Consider the following 18,765-nt stretch of genomic DNA (forward strand, 5'->3'; position numbering starts at 1 on the left):
GAGGCACAGAGAAGTTAAATAACTTCCCCAAGTGGTGGATTTGGAATTATAGCCCAGATCCTCTGACTTCCAGGCCTGTGCCCTTTCCACTAGACCACAATCCCTGCCCTCAAGGAATTTACAATCTAGCAGGGGAGAGAGACACTAAAAGAAAGTCTAGGTGGAGGAAGTAATAGACTAAAGATATATATGCAATTATCCCCTGGGAGCTGATGGCATGCACAGATTGCAGGAAATATGGGTGTACTCTGATTATTTTCAGCAGGAGCCACTCCATCTCTGTTGCTCCACACCACCAGTATAATCTATCAGCTCAGGTCAAACATAGGCCAGTCTGACTGAAACAGCTTCCTGTCATGGGGATTTCTCCAAGACGCTAGCTCATCACAGTATTGCAAGATACCCTCTGGACTCACCCCTGCCCACTAGCACTGAGCAGTGGAAAAGCTTCCAAGAGAAGACATCTTGTTTTCACTTACAAATAACCCAGAAGTCACATGACTGGAGTCCCTCAGGACTCTCACCCTGGTTTTATTTCCAGCTCTGTTCTCTGTTCCTCAGGGTGCCTCTCCCCTTAGGTCATCTGTTGATTTTTCCTTAGCTGACACCTGTCCAGGAGATGGACAACAGCCCTGTGGCTGCCAGACTCAGTGTGAGAGAGCCCAGAAATGGTGACTACAGTTGCAGCGTCAAGAGCAAACATCCGGGGTCCACATCCGGCAGTTTGTTTCCTTTTAACGGGTCGACAGAACTAACACCCAACCCCATCAGCAATGAAAGCACAGAAATCACATTCTGCCCTTGTTAGGAAGTCCCTTTCCAACACCTTTCACAATCACCCAGAAACAATAAACACAAAACCTGGCATGTTTTGGCCCTCATTTATCCTCCAACCCAGAACTCCTAATGTGAAATCGAGTCATATTTCCTGCAAGCTCCTTTGTTGTAGTAGTAGCCAGTCAGTCATATTTATTGAGCACTTACTGTAAGCAGAGAACTGGACTAAGGGTTTGGGAGAGTACAATATAACAATAAACAGATACATTCCCTGCCTACAATGAGCTTACAATCTAGAGCGGAGGAGACTGATATTAATAGGAATAAATAAATGACAGTTATGTACATAAGGGCTTTGGGGATGGGAAGGGGGATGAATAAAGGGAGCAAATCAGTGCAACAAAGAAGGGTGTGGGATAAGAGGAAAGGAGGACTTAGTCAGAGATGGCCTCTTAGAGGAGATGTGCCTTTAATAAGGCTTTGAAGTCGGGGTGAGGGGGGAAGACTCCATTGGATATGAAGAGAGAGGGCGTTCCAGGCCAGAGGAAGGATGTGGGTGAGAGGTCCATGGCGAGTTAGACAAGATTAAGGTACAGTGAAAAGGCTGGCACTAGAGGAGTGAAGTATGCAGTTTGAGTTATAGTAGCAGTACTAGTAATAGTATTTATTAAGTACTTACAGTGTGCAGAGCACTATGTTAAGTGCTGAGAAAGAGAATACAAATGGTAATTACCCATGGACCCTGTACTTTGAGGAGCTCACAATCAATGAATAAAGATGGGGAATTGGACTTGACGCAGACACATATGGAACAACAGAAACAATAAAAGAGCATAGGAGGCCAATACAAATACACAATACAAAATGAAAACCCTTGTCAGTTGAGTGCTTGGCTGAAGGAGCAGAATTTCAGGTTCCTCACGATCCCGAAGTCAAAGTAATGACTGTTGATGGGCAACGTGGCCTAGTGGAAAGAGCACAGGCCTGGGATTCAGGGAAACTTGGCTCTAATCCCAGTTCTGCCCTGTACATATTGTGTGACCTTAGGGATTTAACTTTTCTATGACACAGTTATCTCATCTTCAAAGTGAGGATTCAGTATTTGTTCTCCCTCCTACTTTGACTGAGAACTCCATGTGGGACCTGATTATCTTAAATCTGGCCCAACACTGTGTAGAGTGTTCCCCCTCCTTCATCTCCTCCTCCTCCCTCTCCCCATCCCCACCGCCTTACCTCCTTCCCCTCCCCACAGCACCTGTATATATGTATATGTTTGTACGTATGTATATTTATTTATTTATTTATTTTATTTGTACATATTTATTCTATTTATTTTATTTTGTTAATATGTTTTGTTTTGTTGTCTGTCTCCCCCTTCTAGACTGTGAGCCCGCTGTTGAGTAGGGACTGTCTCTATATGTTTCCAACTTGTACTTCCCAAGTGCTTAGTACAGTGCTCGGCACACAGTAAGTACTCAATAAATACGATTGAATGAATGAATGAATAGAGTATTTGGCACATAGTAAGGTTTTAGCAAATAACACAGTAATTATTATTACTATTATCATGGCCACTAGTCTTCCCGAAGTTTTCAAGTTTTAAAGGGGCCTTGTGTAACAGGTGGGGGAAAGCAGGATGGGAAGCTGCAGGGAAGTAGTGCTGGTTGAGGGAGAGAGGCAGTGAAGCCTAATGGATAGAGCATGGGCTTGAGAGTCAGAAGGAACTGGGTTCTAATCCCAGCTCCACCTCTTGCCTGCTGGGTGACTTTGGGTAAGTCACTATTCTTCTCTGTGCCTCAGTTACCTCACCTGTAAAAGAAGAAGGATGTGAGCCCCATGTGGGACATGGACTGTGTCTAATGTGATTAGCTTGTATCTACCTCAGCACTTATAACAGTGCCCGGCACATAATAAGCACTTAAGAAGTATTATTTTTAAAAAAAAAACCATGAAAAAAAAAGAGGTAGCATGGCTGTAGCATGGAGTATACCAGGGGCTGGCTCAGCTGCTGGGGCGTGGGAGGACAGGGAGGTAGGCTAAGGTTATCAGGGTGGTAAGGCTGCAATTATTAAGTGGCATGATGTAGTGTATAAACATGGGCCTGGAAATATGTCTGATGTGTGACCTTGGGCAAGTCACTTCTCCGTACCTCAGTTACCTCATCTGGAAGATGAAGGTTGAAACGGTGAGCCCCACATGGCCCAACCTGATTTGCTTGCATCCATCACGGTGCTTCCTACAGTTCTTGGCACATAGTAAACACTTAGGAAATACCACAATTCTTATTGTTATTGTTAGTTACAGGCAGCACCTGCTCTGCCTGGAGCACTCTCCTCTCCTGCCAACTGCTACCTTTCTGCCATTACCTCAAATGGCCCATAAATTGTACCACCAATTAGCAAGTAATGGGAAAGCACTGAAAGACCCACTCAATGAACACTTCATTAACAGATTATGCATCACTTAAGTCAACCATAAGCAGTCTCTGATAAAACAGGCTCAGTATCACTCACCTCTGGTTCCTCTTGCTTCCCTCCTCTTCCCATCAGAGGAGGAGATGGGCCATAGTAGAGAGATGTTCATGTGGATGTCGAGGGTCTTGGCTAGTTGGATTCTGCCTGTTTTCTAATTTGATACAATATTTCCTGAATCCTTTTTCTTCTTTCTACACAGCTTCCCTATCTGCAGAGCAAGCGGCTTGTGAAGGTAATGAGAAGGGGCCAGTGGAGTGGGCTGATTTGGTCTGGTCCCAAGAGAATTCACCTGAGGGAAAAGCCCACATGGTTGCTGGTGATTTGGGGGTGAGGCAAAACAGTCCTTCCCAACTTCCTTCAGCAAACATTGATGTTGGAACAATACCTGGTATGTGTCCCTTCTTCACAGGTCTCATGCCAATCCTACACTCTATGTGTGTCTCCATGAGAGCTGAAACACAGACTTCAAAGTATTATTTTGTCTAGAAATGTGGACAATCATTGTGGTATTTGCTAAGTGTTTACTATGCACCAAGCATTGTACTAAGCGCTGGGGTGGATACAAGCAAATCAGGTTGGACTCAGTCCCTGTCCCACATGGGGCTCAAAACCTCAATCTCCATTTTACAAATGAGGTAACTGAGGCCCAGAAAAGTGAAATGACTTGCCCAAGGTCACACATAAGGCAGGTGGTCAAGATCAGATTAGAACCCATGACCTTCTGACTCCTGGGCCCGTGCTCTATCCACTATGCCAAATACTGCTTCTCACTTGGATTTAAGTACTTGGCATTTGGGGAGCAAACTGAAAGGGATTGGTGACTTAACTTTGAACCATAACTAGCCCTAAAGAGCCATTATCCCCCACACTGGTTTTTCATCTATTCAGTATCCCATGACCCAGCGTCTGACATTCTCAGAAGACCAATTTCTAGAAATCTAGCATATTTTCATCATGGTTCTATTGCCATTTAAGGAGTCTGAAAACATAACTTTCAGCTGGTTAATGCTAAGCTGGCTATAATTAAAAATACATGTTGTGGGTTAAGCGAACTCTGCAACAAAACTCAATACCAGAAGAGAGGCATCAATCAATTAGTCATTTTTATTGAGCACTTACTGGATGCAGAATACTATATTAATCACTTGGGAGAATACAACATAATAGAGTTGGTAGGCATGTTCCCTGCCCACAAGGAGCTTTTACAGACTAGAGGGGGACAGGCATTAAAATAAATTATGGACTTATGCCTAAGTACTTCGGGGCTGAGAATGGGGTAAATAAATGGTACAAATCTAAGTGCAAGAGCATTGCAGAAGGGAGATAGAGTGTGGGAAATGAGGACTTCATTGGAGAAAGTCTCTTGAAGGAAATGTGATTTTAATAGGGCTTTGAAGGAGAAGAGAGTGATCATCTGTCACATATGAAGGGTGATAACAATAGGAGAGTGATAATTCAAGTACGCAGAGCTGCAAATGGAAGGCCACATATTTTAGAGGCCCAAGGACATGCCCAGTAATCCTGGGCATGTGGATTTAAAAGCCTTGAGGGAAGGGAGGTTAGCTTGTTATGGGCAGGGAATGTATCCACCAACTCTGTTGCATTATACTCTTCCAAGTGCTTAGTAAAATGCTCTGCAAACAGTGCTCAATAAATCTGATCAGTTGATTGGTTGATTGATTTTGCCCTACAGTATGGGAGCATGGGCCTGGGAGTCAGAAGGTTCTAATCCTTGATCCACCACTTGTCTGCTGTGTGACCTTGGGCCAGTCACTTCACTTCTCTGTGCCTCAGTTACCTCATCTGTAGAATGGAGATTATGGCTGTGAGCCTGATGTGAGACAGGGATTGTGTACAACCCAATTTACTTGTATCTACTCCAATACTTAGTACAGTGTCTGGCACATAGTAGGCATTTAACAAATACCATTACTATTATAAGTGAAGTACCTTGGTAACTGGTTATTGAGGGAGGACAGGTGAAGTATCAGGTAAGGTGTGAGGGGTAAGTGAATAGTTGTCCTTGATTAACCCTTACCTTGTGTCTTAGAGCTGTTTTTCTTCAAAACCAAGGCAAGGGCATTCTGAGAACAAATTTTAGAACCAAAAAAACCTAAGCCTCATTTTAAAAAACCAATTAATAATTGTGGTATTTGTTAAGCACTTGCTATGTGCCTAGCACTGCACTAAGCACTGGGGTAGGTACAAGATAATCAGCTCCCACATGGGGCTCACAGATTGAATCCCTATTTGGCAGGTGAGGGAACTGAGGCATAGAGAAGCCTTACCAATAGTCAGGTAATAATTACATTTAAGAGCTCTTGCTCTGTGATAAGATCTGAGGTAGATTCAAGATAATCAGGTTGGTCACAGTCACAAACTGAGCAGGAGAGAGAACAGGTATTGTATCCCCATTTTTTACAGATGCGGTAACTGAGGCCCAGAGAAGTTAAGTGATTTGCCCAAGGTTACACAGCAAGCAGCGTTGGGTTTAGAACCCAGGTCTCTCTGGTTCTCTCTAGGCCATGCTGCTCTTCTCTGGAGGTGTGAGCCAGTAGATCTTCAACGACTTGAGAAAAAACCACATCTGCTCTTTCCTACTTTCCTACCCTTTCTACTCAGCTAGACTCACTCGCTCCCCTTTCCCTTCGCCGCTCTCGCACCACTAACCCACAGCCCTGGATCACTGCCACTGTCCGCCTCCTTCGCTCTTATGCTCGAGCTGCCGAACGCTGCTGGCGAAAATCTAAACACCATGCCAACCTCGTTCACTTCAAGTTTATCCTTTCCTGCCTTAACTCAGCCCTCTCTTCTGCCAGACAAAACTATTTCTCCTCCCTTATTGACACTCATGCCCATCACCCGCGCCAGCTCTTCCGTACATTCAACTCCCTTCTCAGGCCCCCGGTTCCTCCCCCTCCTCCTTCCCTCACCCCCAACGATCTGGCCTCCTACTTCATTAATAAAATTAAATCCATCAGGTCCGACCTCCCCAAAGTCTCTTCCCCCCTTTCTCCATCCCCCCGGCTCTCAACACTCTCTGCTACTCTCCCATCCTTCCCAGCGGTATCCTCAGAGGAACTCTCCTCCCTCCTCTCAAGTGCTACTCCGGCCACCTGTGCTTCTGACCCCATTCCCTCTCATCTTATGAAATCTCTCGCTCCATCCCTTCTCCCCTCCTTAGCTACCATCTTCAACCGCTCACTCTCCACTGGTTCCTTCCCCTCTGCCTTCAAACATGCCCACGTCTCTCCCATCCTAAAAAAACCCTCTCTTGACCCCACCTCACCTTCTAGTTATCGTCCCATATCCCTCCTACCATTCCTTTCCAAACTCCTTGAACGAGTTGTCTACACTCGCTGCCTAGAATTCCTCAACAACAACTCTCTCCTCGACCCCCTCCAGCCTGGCTTCCGTCCCCTTCATTCCACGGAAACTGCTCTCAAAGGTCACCAATGACCTCCTGCTTCCCAAATCCAACGGCTCATATTCTGTCCTAATCCTCCTCGACCTCTCAGCTGCCTTTGACACTGTGGACCACCCCCTTCTCCTCAACATGCTATCTGACCTTGGCTTCACAGACTCCGTCCTCTCCTGGTTCTCCTCTTATCTCTCCGGTCGTTCTTTCTCAGTCTCTTTTGCAGGCTCCTCCTCCCCCTCCCATCCTCTTACTGTGGGGGTTCCCCAAGGTTCAGTGCTTGGTCCCCTTCTGTTCTCAATCTACACTCACTCCCTTGGTGACCTCATTCGCTCCCACGGCTTCAACTATCATCTCTACGCTGATGACACCCAGATCTACATCTCTGCCCCTGCTCTCTCCCCCTCCCTCCAGGCTCGCATCTCCTCCTGCCTTCAGGACATCTCCATCTGGATGTCCACCCGCCACCTAAAGCTCAACATGTCGAAGACTGAGCTCCTTGTCTTCCCTCCCAAACCTTGTCCTCTCCCTGACTTTCCCATCTCTGTTGACGGCACTACCATCCTTCCCGTCTCACAAGCCCGCAACCTTGGTGTCATCCTTGACTCCGCTCTCTCATTCACCCCTCACATCCAAGCCGTCACCAAAACCTGCCGGTCTCAGCTCCGCAACATTGCCAAGATCCGCCCTTTCCTCTCCATCCAAACTGCTACCCTGCTCATTCAAGCTCTCATCCTATCCCGTCTGGACTACTGCACCAGCCTTCTCTCTGATCTCCCATCCTCGTGTCTCTCTCCACTTCAATCCATACTTCATGCTGCTGCCCGGATTATCTTTGTCCAGAAACGCTCTGGACATATTACTCCCCTCCTCAAAAATCTCCAGTGGCTACCAATCAATCTGCGCATCAGGCAGAAACTCCTCACCCTGGGCTTCAAGGCTCTCCATCACCTCGCCCCCTCCTACCTCACCTCCCTTCTCTCCTTCTACTGCCCAGCCCGCACCCTCTGCTCCTCCACCGCTAATCTCCTCACTGTACCTCGTTCTCGCCTGTCCCGCCGTCGACCCCCGGCCCACGTCATCCCCCGGGCCTGGAATGCCCTCCCTCTGCCCATCCGCCAAGCTAGCTCTCTTCTTCCCTTCAAGGCCCTGCTGAGAGCTCACCTCCTCCAGGAGGCCTTCCCAGACTGAGCTCCTTCCCTCCTCTCCCCCTCGTCCCCCTCTCCATCCCCCCATCTTACCTCCTTCCCTTCCCCACAGCACCTGTATATATGTATATATGGTTGTACATATTTATTACTCTGTTTATTTATTTATTTATTTATTTTACTTGTACATTTCTATCCTATTTATTTTATTTTGTTGGTATGTTTGGTTCTGTTCTCTGTCTCCCCCTTTTAGACTGTGAGCCCACTGTTGGGTAGGGACTGTCTCTATGTGTTGCCAATTTATACTTCCCAAGCACTTAGTACAGTGCTCTGCACATAGTAAGCGCTCAATAAATATGATTGATTGATTGATTGATTGATTCCTAGTCCCCTTGTAACTAAGTGCTACAGGAAGAGTCAATACAGAAATGGAAAAAGTGGACTGGTTTATGTTTTTCACCTTTACCTAGAGATGCAGCATGGCTTAGTGGAAAGATCATGGGCTTGGGAGTCAGAGGTTGTGAGTTTTAATCCCGGCTCTGCCACTTGTCTGCTGTGTGACCTTGGGCAAGTCACTTAGCTTCTCTGTGCCTCAGTTATGTCATTTGTAAAGTGGGGAGTAAGACTGTGAGCCCTACGTGGGACAACCTGATTACCTTGTATCTAACCCAGCACTTAGAACAGTGCTTGACACATAGTAAGCACTTAACAAATGCCATCATTATTATTATCCTCCCTATATGTTGCAGTCTCTGCCTCTTTTGGACAGGAGATATTCAGCCACCCTCCTCCAATTAGACACGATAGGTCCAGACTCTATCCACTTGGTTGTGCCATGACGATCAGGGCATAGCTAATGACATTGAAAAAGATCAAAATATCTTAAGAAGCATTCACCAAGGGAACATACAGGAAGCTCAAAGGAGCACAGCATCATGAAATATTTCTGCAATGTTTCAAGGGCCCTTAAACTGTGAAAAAAAAGAGAGGGGAAGTGATAGAAACAATGTGGCCTAGTGGCAAGAGCACAGGTTTGGGACTCAGAGGACACAGAATCTAATCTTGGTTTCACCATTTTGACTGCCGCGTGACCTTGGGCAAATCTCTTAACTTCTCTGGGCCTCAGTTACCTCATCTGTATAATGGGAATTAAGACCGTGAGCCCCATGTGGGACAGGAACTGTGTCCAACCTGATTACCTTGTATCTACTCTGGTGCTTAGAACAGTGCTTGGCACATACTCAGTGCTTAACAAATACCATAATTATTTTTATTATAGCAGTTAAATCTTTAGTAAAAACTTCTCTCTGTGTTCTCAGGAAGGGCATCTGAGGTGAGAGATGAGTGGAAGATGAGGAAGCCTGGAAAATCTGTATCTATTTTCAGAATACTGCTGCTGATCAACTTCAGTTAGGTTGCTGGGTTGTAGCAGGTAAGAGAACAGAGGGCAAGGTGATTGAGTGCTTTAAAACCAATGGTAAGAGGGTTCTGTTTGATGAAGAGGTGTATGGGAAAAACTGGAGATTCTTTTGCAAAGTGGGGAAACATGATCTGAACTTCTTTTAGAAAAATAATTTGGGCAGCAGCATGAAATATGGACTAGAGTGGGGAGGGGAGGTCAGTGAGAAAGTAGCAGTCAAGGTGTACTGCTACCATGCTCATCCAAACACTTATCTTATCCAGCCTTGGCTTCTATATCAGCCTCTTCATGGACCACCCTGCCTCCTGTCTCTCCCCATTCCAGTTCTTGTTTCACTCTGCGGCCCGGATCATATTTCTAAAAAACTTTCAGTTCATTTCTCCCCACTCCCCAAGAATCTTCAGGAGTTGCCCATCCACCTCCACAACAAACAGAAACTCCTTGCCATTGGCTTTAAAGCACTCAAAATCAGCTCACCCTCTCCTGCCTTACCTCACTGATTTTCCTACTTGGACCCAGCCTGCACTCCTTACTCCTCTAACAACAACTTGCTCACTGTAACACAGTCTTGTCCATCTTGCTGTTTATCCCTTTCCCATTTCCTTCCTCTGGCCTGTAACTCCTTTCCCTTTCCTACTTTTTTTTTAACTGTATTTGTTAAGCGCTTACTATGTGCCAGACACTCTACTAAACGCTGGTGTAGATGCAAGCTAATCAGGTTGAACACAGACAGTGTCCCACCTGGGGCTCACAGTCTTAATCCCCATTTTACAGATGAGGTAACTGAGGCACAGAGAAGTTCACACAGCAGACAAGTGGCATAGACGGGTTTAGAACTCAGGTCCTTCTGACTCCAAGGCCCGTACTCTTCCTATCTTCAAAGCCTTATTAGAATCACATCTCCTCCAAGAGGCTTTCTCCAAATAAGACCTCTTTTACTCTACTCTCTTTCCCTTCTAGGTTACCTATGAATTTCAATATATATCCTTTATTTATATTAATGTCTGTTTCCCCCTTTAGACTCTTAACTTCTTGTGGACAGGGAACATGGGTTCTAATCCCAGCTCTGCCACTTGTCAGCTGTGTGACCTTGGGCAAAGCCAGTTAACTTCTTTATGCCTCAATTACCTCATCTGTAAAATGTGAATTAAGACTGTGAACCCCACTTGGGACAACCTGATTACCTTGAACAGTGTTTGATACATAGTAAGCCCTTAACAAATACCATAATTATCAGTGCTTAGAACAGGGCTTGGCACATAATAAGCACATTATTATTATTATGTCTACCAATTCTGTCATATTGTACTCTTCAAATGCTTAGTGGAATGCTCTGCACATAGTAAGCACTCAATAAATACCATTGATTGATTGATACCCGTAATTTATATATATTATTACCTGTCTCCCCCTTTAGCTTCTAAGATCCCTATGGGGAAGGAACATTTCTACCAACTCTGTTGTATTGAATTTTCCCAAGTGCTTGGGGAGAGAGTAACAAATCCCGTTAAAAAATGCCGGTGATTACTTATACCTCACTAGTTTGAAGATACTGACTTACTTATTCATTTCTCCATCCATTTATTTGTGATGTTGCAATCTCTTGTGCTTACCAGGAGAGTAACTGAAACATTATTTGCAACACAGACTTGTAGCTTTGTTTTCCATTTCTGCCATTTTCTAGGCAGTGTCACCAGACATTTGAGAGCTTCCGAACAGATTAGATAACCTACAGCCACTAAACCAAACCTTTAAAATAGATTTCCAGGATTGCAGCACCACCCAGTGGCTGCAGATACAGAGATACCAAAATAAATCCTGCCTGTCGGTCTGTGACTGCAAGCACTGTCTGTTTTTTCTCCATTCCAAAAATCTAAAACACTGTATACGCGGCTTTTCCCCAAGTTAGATTACATGCTGTGAAGATTAGAAGATATACCTATGCCAAATTGATACGAAGTAGATGGCCAGGCTGAAACGTTCAAAAATTCTCTGATGCCTCTTTAATATGCAAATGGAATCAATCCACATTTCCACAGATGACTCAGCTCTGCTCAAAAACCTGGCATCTTTGGTAGGAGTTACAGTAAACTGTGGAACATTTTCAGACGCTTGAAGGGATAATTTTTTTTTAGTGATAGCTCAGAGTACAAATTAAACTGCATGCATTAATGAGGCCACTTAGGCTCAACATGCAGCAGATCTAAGAAGCCCAGAATGGTGGACCTAACATTAATCTCAGGCTCTTGAAGACCTGCATTACTGCTCCTTCTTTGGCAGAGGAACTAATTGGAAGAGATCATGGCTCAGTACTAGACTGTAAACCTGGTGTGGGCAGGGATTGCCGCTCTTTATTGCTGAATTGTACTTTCCAAGCACTTAGTACAGCGCTCTGCACACAGTAAGTGCTCAATAAATACGATTGAATAAATACTAGTTAAAACCCTAAGCATCTGGAAATCTGGTTTCTATTCCTGGACACTGCCCTTGTGTGACCTCTGGCCCATCACAGCATCTCTCTCTGCCTTGACCTTTCTGGTCTACCTGACTTGGCTCATCAACAAGTTCTTGACCCCACATTCATTCATTCATTCATTCGTTCAATCATATTTATTGAGCGCTTACTGTGTGCAGAGCACTGTACTAAGCGCTTGGGAAGTATAAGTTGGCAACATATAGAGACGGTCCCTACCCAACAGTGGGCTCACAGTGTAGAAGGGGGAGATAGAGAACAAAACAAAACATATTAACAAAATAAAATAAGTAGAATAAATATGTACAAATAAAATAAATAAATAGAGTAATAAATACATACAAACATATATACATATATACAAGTGTTGTGGGGAAGGGAAGGAGGCAAGACGGGGGGATGGAGAGGGGGACGAGGGGGAGAGGAAGGAGGGGGCTCAGTCTGGGAAGGCCTCCTGGAGAAGGGGAGCTCTCAGTGGGGCCTTGAATGGAGGAAGAGAGCTAGCTTGGCAGATGTGGGGAGGGAGGGCATTCCAGGACAGGGGGATGATTGGGCCAGGGGTAACGGCGGGACAGGCGAGAATGAGGCATGGTGAGGAGGTTAGCGTCAGAGGAGCGGAGGGTGTGGGCTGGACTGTAGAAGGAGAGAAGGGTGTGAGGTAGGAGGGGGCGAGGTGATGGAGAGCCTTGAAGCCGAGGGTGAGAAGTTTCTGCCTGATACGTAGGTTGATTGGTAGCCACTGGAGATTTCTGAGGAGGAGAGTAACATGACAAGAGTGTTTCTGGAGAAAGACAATCCGGGCAGCGGCGTGAAGTACGGATTGAAGTGGGGAGAGACAGGAGGATGGGAGATTGGAGAAGAGGCTGATACAGTAATCCAGACGGGATAGGATGAGAGCTTGAACTAGCAGGGTAGTGGTTTGGATGGAGAGGAAAGGGCGGATCTTGGCAATGTTGCATAGGTGAGACCGGCAGGTTTTGGTGATGGCTTGGATGTGAGGGGTGAATGAGAGAGCGGAGTCGAGGATGACACCAAGGTTGTGGGCTTGTGAGATGGGAAGGATTTTAGTGCCGTCAACAGTGATGGGAAAGTCAGGGAGAGGACAGGGTTTGGGAGGGAAGACAAGGAGTTCAGTCTTGGACATGTTGAGTTTTAGGTGGCAGGCAGACATCCAGATGGAGATGTCCTGAAGGCAGGAGGAAATGCGAGTCTGGAGGGAGGGAGAGAGAGCAAGGGCAGAGTTGCAGATTTGGGTGTCATCAGAATAGAGATGATAGTTGAAGCCGTGGGAGCGAATGAGGTCACCAAGGGAGTGAGCGTAAATCGAGAACAGAAGGGGACCAAGAACTGAACCTTGAGGATCCCCTACAGTAAGGTAATGGGAGGGGGAGGAGGAGCCTGCTAAAGAGACTGAGAATGAACGACTGGAGAGATAAGAGGAGAACCAGGAGAGGATGGAGTCTGTGAAGCCAAGGTTGGATAGCGTGTTGACAGGAAGGGGATGGTCCACAGTGTCTAAGGCAGCTGAGAGGTCAAGGAGGATTAGGACAGAGTATGAGCCATTGGATTTGGCAAGCAGGAGGTCACTGTTGACTTTTGAGAGGACAGTTTCCATGGACTGTAGGGAATGGAAGCCAGACTGGAGGGGGTCGAGGAGAGAGTTGGTGTTGAGGAATTCGAGGCAGTGCGTGTAGATGACTCGTTCAAGGAGTTTGGAAAGGAATGGTAGGAGGGAGATGGGGCAATAACTAGAAGGTGAGGTGGGGTCAAGAGAGGGTTTTTTTTAGGATGGGAGAGACATGAGCATGTTTGAAGGCAGAGGGGAAGGACCCAGTGGAGAGTGAGCAGTTGAAGATGGAAGTTAAGGAGGGGAGAAGGGACAGAGCAAGAGATTTCATGAGATGAGAGGGAATGGGGTCAGAAGCACAGGTGGCTGGAGCTGCACTTGAGAGGAGGGAGGAGATCTCATCTGAGGATACTGCTGGGAATGATGGGAGAGTAGCAGAGAGCGCTGAGAGCTGGGGGGTTGGAGAAGCGGGGGAGTGACTTTGGGGAGCTCAGACCTGATGGATTTAATTTTATTAATGAAGTAGGAGGCCAGATCATTGGGGGTGAGGGAAGGAGGAGAGGGAAGGACCGGGCCTGAGAAGGGAGTTGAATGTATGGAAGAGCTGATGGGGATGATGGGCATGGGTGTCAATAAGGGAGGAGAAATAGTTTTGTCTGGCAGAGGAGAGGGCTGAGTTAAGGCAGGAAAGGATAAACTTGAAGTGAACGAGGTTGGCATGGTGTTTAGACTTTTGCCAGCAGCGTTCAGCAGCTCGAGCATAAGAGCTAAGGAGGCGGACAGTGGCAGTGATCCAGGGCTGTGGGTTAGTGGTCCGAGAGTGGCGAAGGGAAAGGGAAGCGAGCGAGTCTAGCTGCGTAGAAAGGGTAGAGTTGAGAGCAGTAATCTGATCATCAAGATTGGGTAGAGAGGAAAGGGAGGTGAGGTGGGGTGTGAGGCTCTCAGAAAGATGGATGGGGTCAAGAGAGCGGAGATCTCTGTGAGGGAGTAATATGGATTTACAGGGGAAAGGAGTGTGAGTGAGGAGGCAGGTGAGAAGATTATGATCAGAGAGAGGGATTTCAGAGTTGGTGAGGGTGGAGACGGCGCAGCGGTAGGAGATGATGAGGTCGAGGGTGTGACCAAGTTGGTGAGTGGGAGAGGTGGGGTGGAGCAAGAGGTTGGCAGCATCAAGGAGAGATAGAAGGCGGGCGGCAGAGGAGTCACCAGGGATATCCATGTGGATGTTGAAGTCTCCGAGGATCAGAGTGAGAGAAGAAAGGTGAGGAAGGGATCAAAATTGTTAAAGAAGTTGGAGGTGGGGCAGGGGTGGGGTGGTAGATGATGGCTACAAGAATCTGGAGGGGGTGGTAGAGGTGAATAATGTGGGCTTCAAAGGAAGGGAAGGGGGAGGAGGGATAGTGCGAAAGCAACATTGGGGGGGTGAGGAGGAAACCGACACCTCCTCCTTTTCCGGTGAGCCTGGGGGAGTGGGAGAAGAAGAGGCCTCCACTGGAGAGAGCAGCAGAAGAGACCGTGTTGTCTGGAGACAACCATGTTTCAGTTAGGGCGAGGAGGAGTAGAGACCTGGAAAGGAATAGGCCCAGGATGAAAGGGAGCTTATTTATAACAGAGCGGGGGTTCCAGAGGCCACACTTGGCAGCAGCAGTCAAGGGAGGGGAGGGAGGGGGAAGGGTGCGAGAAGTGGGGAAGGTTTGGATTGGGATGAGTTGGCGGGGGCCTAGGTGGGGAGAGTGGGAAGAGGGGTGGCAATGGGAAAGGAGAACTGGGATGGGGTGGGGGCAGGGAGGAGGGGAGGGAGGGGGCTGGGAGGGAGGAGTTGAGGATTGGTGCTGGTACAGAGGGATCCTGGGTAGGGGGTGAGGGGGAGTGGTCTTGGTGGGGGAAAGGGAGGGAAAAAGCTGGGTGGGAGAGGGGAAGGGGAAGGTGAGGAATGGGAATGGCAGTTGGGAGCAAGGGAATTGAAAGTTCATGGTGAGGTCAGCAGGGCAAGTGACAGCACAGTGGGAGGTTAACAATTGAGATGCAGAAGCAATTAAACAGTAGCAATGATATAAATAATGGCATCACAGAGGGTAGTTAACGATTAACATGCTATGGCAATAATAAAATAGACAGATAATGATGTAAAGCCCCTGTGGCTGGGAGCCCCCAAGCTCCTAAAACCTGATATCAATCCATCAAATCAATCAATGGTATCTATTGAGCCCTTACTGTGTGCAGAGAGTCTATTAAGTTCTTTGGAGAGCACAATTCATAGAGTTGTTAGACACGATCCCTGGCAGACATTCATTCGATCGTATTTATTGAGTACTTACTGCATGCTGAACACTGTAGGAAATGCTTGGGAGAGTATAATACAACAAGCAACGTGGCCTAGTGGAAAGAGCAGGGGCTTGGGAGTCAGAGCTCGTGGGTTCTAATCCCACCTCCACTGCTTGTCTGCTGTGTGGCCTTGGGTGAGCCATTTAACTTCTCTGTGCCTCAGTTACCTCATCTAGAAAATGGGGATTAAGACTGTGAATCCCACGTGGGACAACCTGATAACTTTATATCTACCCCAGCGCTTAGAACAGCGCTTGGCACATAGTAAGTGCTTAACAAATGCCATCATTATTATTCAGTACTTAGAACAGTGCTTAGCACATAGTAAGTGCTTAACAAATACCATCATTACTATGAATAAATGGACACATTCCCGTCCCACAACGAGCTTGCAATCTAGAGGGGGAGGCAGACTTCAATACAAAAAAGTACATTTACAGATATGTACATAAGTGCTGTGGGGCTGGGAAGGGGAGAGCAAAGGGAGCAAATCAGGGCGATGCAGACGGGAGTGTGAGAAGAAGAAAGGGGGGTTTAGTCTGGGAAGGCCTCTTGGAGGAGATATGCCTTCAGGAAGGCTTTGGAGGAGAGTAATCCTCTGTCGTATTAGAGGAAGGAGGGCATTCTAGGCCAGAGGCAAGAAGGGGGCTAAGGGTTGGCAGCAAGATAGGTGAGATCAAGGCACATTGAGAAGGTTAGCAGCGTACAGTCTAGTGGGGAAGAAGGACAAAGGAAGAAAAAGAAGAGAGATCTCCTTCTCGACTGTGAGCCCACTGTTGGGTAGGGACCGTCTCTATGTGGTGCCAACTTGTACTTCCCAAGCACTTAGTACAGTGCTCTGCACACAGTAAGTGCTCAATAAATACGATTGATTGATAGATTGATTGATCTGTGAAGTTGGGCTTGGCTGCCTCCCCTGCAATTTAGGAAGCAGCTTGTCCTAGACTGTAACCTTGTTGCAGGCAGGGAATGTGTCTGTTTATTTTTCTATCGTACGCTCCCAAGCGTTTAGTATAGTGTTCTGCATAAGGTAAGCACTCAATAAATATGATTGAATGAACAAATGAATAGTGGAAAGAGTACAGGCCTGGGAGTCAGAGGACCTAGGTTCTAATCCAGGCTCTGCCAATTGTTTGTTTTGTGATTTTAGGCAAGTCACTTAACTTCCCTGTGCCTCAGTTTTCTCAACTGTAAAATGGGGATTAAATACCTATTCTCCCTCCTACTTAGACTGTGAGCCCACTGTGGGGACAGGGATTGTTACTGTGAGCCCACTGTTGGGTAGGGACTCTTCCTATATGTTGCCAACTTGTACTTCCCAAGTGCTTAGTACAGTGCTCTGCACACAGTAAGCACTTAATAAATACGATTGATTGATTGATCTAACCTAGCTTACTTAGTAATGTTGGTATTTGTTATATGGTATATGTGCCAAACACTGTTCCAAGTACTGGGGTAGATACAAGGTTGTCCCATATGGGGCTCACAGTCTTAATCCCCATTTTTACAGATGAGGTAACTGAGGCACAGGAAAGTTAAGTGACTTATCCAAGGTCACACAGCAGAAAAGTGGCGGAGCCAGGATTAGAACCCATGACCTCTCACTCCCAAACCTGGGCTCTTTCCATGAAGCCATGCTGCTTCTGTATCTACCGCAGCACTTAGAACAGTGTGTGGCACAAAGTAAGCACTTGTAATAAATACCATAAAAAAAATTAGGAGCTGAGGAGGCTGATATGGAGACATCTTCAGATATGGGTGTCCAATGCTGAAGAGGGTACCACAATAAGCCTTGTTTGGCCCCATTTTTTAAAAAACTCTCCATCAGAACCCTGGCTTCATTGGAGGGATGGGGTGAAGACTGAGAAATGGTGAGAGAAGCACAGTCCATTCCAAAGAAATCATCTCCTTGAGAGTCCAACAGTTTGAAAAGCGGTTGAACGCCAAGGCCCCATATCATTAAACCTTTTTGCCCCATAAATCCTTGGTCTCTGAGCTCAGGTTGTTCCAAAATCTTGCAGGGAACTTTTGTGCTTCACAATAAATACGACTGAATGAAATGCATTCTTTTCTTAAGTCAGCCTTCAGCATTGCAATGATTTATTTTGGCGCAGCAGAATTCTACTGGGAAGGTTGGCAGGAAGAATGATTGCAATTAACAGGGACATGAATATTGAATTCTTCTCCAGCTAATGGCTTGTAGCTCCCAATCAATCAATCAATCAATCATATTTATTGAGCGCTTATTGTGTGCAGAGCACTGTACTAAGCGCTTGGGAAGTACAAGTTGGCAACATATAGAGACAGTCACTACCAAAGAGTGGGCTCACATTCTAGAAGTTTTTTGCTTTCCAGAAGCTGTTCACATAGGAGCCTTGATCCACTAGATCAAGGGGTGATGGCAGGACAATGCCCCAGGGCTATGGTTTAAGGGGTTGGCATGGCTTAGTGGAAAGAGCATGAGCTTGGGAGCCAGGGGTCATGGGTTCTTATCCCAGCTCTGCCGTCAGCTGTGTGACTTTGGGCAAGTCACTTAACTTCTCTGTACCGCTTCATCTGGAAAATAGGGATTAAGACTGTGAGCCCTCTGTGGGACAGGGACTTTGTCCAATCTGATTATTTTGCATCTAACCCAGGGCTTAGAAGAGTACCTGGCACATAGTAAGCACTTGACAAATACCACTATTATTATTATTCTCTGAGCCTCATCTATAAGATGGGGGTGAAGACTGTGAGCCCCATGTGGGACACGGACTATGTCCAACCTGTTAAGTTTGTACTGTTGTCCGCCAGCAGACTTGGCATGACTGACTCCATCTTGTGCATACCAACAGTTACCCTCCATTTTGTGCAGACCAAGAGCACTCAGTGTGTGCAAGGTCTACATTAATCAAAGAGGCTCTATTCTGTCTGGGACATCTCCATCCTGTGTGGGCCATTATCTCCTGATAACATCCTGATAAAAAGGATTCTGACACTAACCAGACCATGATGGGCAAATGGGGGTAACTCAGTATCTAAGTATGCCAAGGTTTCACGCGCACGGGAATCCTTTGTTTAGCTCGGATGGGGAACCAAATAAAAGAGGGAGAAGCGGCTGGGATCAGGACTGTTTGTCACTCGTACCCCATTCCGGGTGAATGGGCAGACAGCCACTTTCCTA

This window comes from Tachyglossus aculeatus, chromosome 3, assembly GCF_015852505.1.
Source record: "Tachyglossus aculeatus isolate mTacAcu1 chromosome 3, mTacAcu1.pri, whole genome shotgun sequence".
In the NCBI taxonomy this organism is placed as follows: Eukaryota; Metazoa; Chordata; class Mammalia; order Monotremata; family Tachyglossidae; genus Tachyglossus; species Tachyglossus aculeatus.